Raw genomic sequence first — 3,820 nt, 5'->3', positions numbered from 1 at the left:
TTCAGTCTAACCGCTTGAATGCTTGTAGCATTTTCAGTGCCTTTTATTTAAAGCAGGAGTTTTAATCAGTATAGAGTGTTATATTGTCACAACAGAAAAGTCCATGGACCAACCTTGTCTGCTCATGCTGCAGAGAGTTGGGCTCAGATACGAAGAATCGTACTCTGAAGTTCAGATAAAAGGGGCTTACGAGACCTGCAGAGAAATGTCACGTCAAAAAATAGCCTCTGTACTTATAGTCATGACACATTATTTGTTACGTTTACTTTTTATCTTTGCATTTAAAGACAGTTTAAAACTAATGAAGGTGAAAACTGTTCTCCTGCCCCCAAGCAATAACTGATGAGATACCTTTAATCTGCTTCTTCAAGGGCTTCTCAGACTCCAACCATCTCTAAATGAAAGACATTCATTAGGCATAATGGCTGTTCTGAGCTAAAATAAAAAACATTTACGTAAGTGCGCCCCGTGGTTCTCATCAGCTGAACTGCAATCAGCCGGTGCGAGGCATTATTACAAACTCAGACCCAAAATGTGCAGCAGATGAACAGTGAGCTCACAGGAGAGTGTGTGTTGGCTGAGCTGGAGGCGATGGCTGTGCTGGCCTCTCTGATCTGCAGACTGAAGAGCTGCCTCTCCTGCAGGTCCAGGTGGTCAAATACCAGGTCCAACAGAACCTCACCTTGATCCTGCTTCTGAAAGACGGAACAACAAACGCCATTACAGACAGCCAAACTTTATGGCTGCTTATTTATGCACATGAATATACCCCTAAATGTCTTGCGTTCTTTGTGAGTTGCAGTTTGTTGTGAAATTTGAGAGAATAAATCATATTTTTACTACTTGGTCTTTGTTACCATTGGCAAATTATGGACACCAAGGTAACCGTATGTCTCTCACTCCCTGACAACAAACCTAAGAGTGGTAGACAGAAACAGACTGAAAAGTACCGTACTTTCTGTTGTACATGTCACACCGCCGTATAAGTTGCATCAGTCCAAATATGTCTAATAAAGTGTAAAAAAGATAAATAAGTTGCTTTGCCATATAAGTCGCATCTATTATGCGTCACCACTGACGCATCACGTTTGTTATGCGTCACCACTGACCGCCTGGAAATGTGGGCCAGTGTTGTGCCAAAAATCGATTGGCTGCCAAAGGGCAGCCACGAGAGCATGCACGGGAGGACTTTAACGAGAGTTTTACAAGATTAACACTTAAAAACAAATATTTGTTTGCTCGACAATACGCCAAAGGTGTGTCTCAGTTTAACTTTTCCTTAATAAATGCACTGAAATGCGCTGCATTTCATCTGGGCGGCGCGGCGAAATGCAGCCGATTTGATGTTTGCTCCAGGAGTTCCAGAGAGAGACGAAGGTGGCCTCTATGGCACGTCAAGTGTCTCATTAATAACCACTTTTACCTATTAATGAGACATTTGACTTGCCATAAAGCTTGAGGGCCCTCTAGTGGCTGCAAATGGTAGTGTTCAATATTTTTCATGTCAGAATGAATGAAATTGTCAGACATCAGCCAAAAACTGGGTTATAAATATAGGAAAAAAAACGTATATTAGTAAATTCCGTGTATAAGTTGCAAAACTTGCAAATGTATGCAAAAAGGTGCAACTTATATGGCAAAAACTACGGTAAGATCAAACAGTCGCTGTGTAAAAACTGAGTTGCATATTGAAAAATTATCAAAGTCCTAGAGCCGTGAGACCCACTGAGTAAAAGAACTAAATAAAACCACAGTATAATTCTATAATATAATAATGGTAGATGAGATAATAATGTATAATTTGTAAATGTATTTAAAAAAATTGGTGGAGTAAAAATACTTTGCAAAAAAAAAAAAGGGGGGGGGGGGGCAACCGTCAATTGAATTTTAGGTGAAAGTCTCCAAAAGTGATCAAACTTAAACAGTGATTGTGTAAAAACCGTACAACCTATCAAAATGTCATTTCAGTCACATAAAGTCCAACTTTCTGTTTCCTGTTTGAAGTCTGAATGGTGTTTCTACTGTGAGGGAAGTCTGAGCTGTACAGCATTTTCTCACCTGTTTTGCTAAAATCCCATTGCTGCCTATGGGAAAAAAAATCACTATTGTTGTTGCAGTTTTAGTCTATTTCATGAAATGTACGTCTTCTAAACGTCAAAGCACACTATTCCCAATCAAGACATCCGTTTTGATGAATATTTAGATTTTTTCTAAGGCTGCGGGACGTGAAAACAAACCAAAATTATGACAACAGAACCATAATGAGGGTGCTTTTCTCCTCATGACTGAAGCCTCCTGAAATTATTTTTCACCCTAATGACCTTGGTGTTCCATATTTCCCCAACAAAACACTCTGCTCTCAAACTGTAGGTTTATTTATAGTTTTATTTATTTATTCTATTTAACCTTTTTTAACAAGGTCCCACTGAGATAAATCATCTCTTCTTCCTAGAAGCCCTGGTCAAAACGGTGGCCTAAATACAAGTCAGGATCAATCTTATAACACCAGTGTGTTTCTTTTTGACCGTCAGAACCCACTCAGGCTCTGCTGACCTTAAATCCAAGAAGCAAAAGTAAAAAGACTGTTTGGAAGTAAAAAATAGAGAAATAAAGGCTGACTCAAGGTTATTGCACAGCATGTTATATTTTCTCTTTTCTGGTAGCTGGCATTTCTGGCCAACTGATTTCATATTTGTCGAGAAATACAGCAGTCTTGTCTGAGCCTAGTTCAGCTGCGGATCTCTTCCTGTAAAAAATAAGTTTTTTGGGTTTTTTTCACAGCTGTCCTGTTCAAAATTCAGAAAGGCCAAATCAAGACAACAGAGTTCTTTTTATAAATTGTAATTATATAAACACAATCAAACTGACAAGAACTGTATCGAACTGTCTGCAGCTACTTCCCTGAACATCCTTGCACATCACTTTTGTTGTGATTTGCAGTGACAGAAATAAACCAAATGAATGAAATCAATGATCTCACACGATAGTGATTAAGAATGTGAATAACTGTCTAGAAACGTATGGAACAGAGCCTTGCTAAAGCCTGATTTCCAAAAGTCCTTCAGCATGAAACTGTTTCAGTTTATTGTATTTTTATCAATGTCTGCCATTGAAAGGCAGACACAGAGAGGCAGACAATTTATGTCTGTTTCCAAAATATCTCCTGAACTTTCAGGAGGAAATGATCATTAAACCTACAACTGATCAACTTGCGGGGACAATCACATTTAAGAAGGTCGCCACAGCCAACTAACATTAGACAATAAAACAAATGTCTATAATTCAGTCAGTTTTATAAGGATTGAGCTAAAATTTGGTGTGATTGTAGCCAAGAGTCCTTCCCAACATACTCCAAGTACAATGTAATGTGCAAGATCTTTGCTTAAAACTTTGCAGTAACTGTTGGAGTTAAATGGGGCCAATATTATAGGCAGAAACATGGGTGTGCTATGGGGTCTCCAGTTTCTCCTATTGTTGCCAACCTGTACATGGAGGAGGTAGAAAAGAGAGCCTTGACGTCCTTTTCAGGGACACCACCAAGTCATTGGTTCAGGTATGTTGACGACACCTGGGTTATAATTAAATCTCAGGAAGTCCAACATTTTACTGACAACATCAACTCTGTGGATAAATACATCAAGTTCACACAAGAAGATGTAAAAAATGGCAGCTTGGCTTTCTTGGACTGTGAAGTCTCAGTCTCTGATAGAAGACATTTGCAAACCGAGGTGTACCGCAAACCCACCCACACAGACCAGTATTTGCAGTTTGACTCCCATCACCCTTTGGAGCACAAGTTAGGAGTCATCAGGACTCTGTA

This window comes from Nematolebias whitei, chromosome 5 (assembly GCF_014905685.2).
Source record: "Nematolebias whitei isolate Nwh7 chromosome 5, NemWhi1, whole genome shotgun sequence".
Classification (NCBI taxonomy): domain Eukaryota; kingdom Metazoa; phylum Chordata; class Actinopteri; order Cyprinodontiformes; family Rivulidae; genus Nematolebias; species Nematolebias whitei.
Note: the sequence above shows the minus strand (reverse complement) of the source record.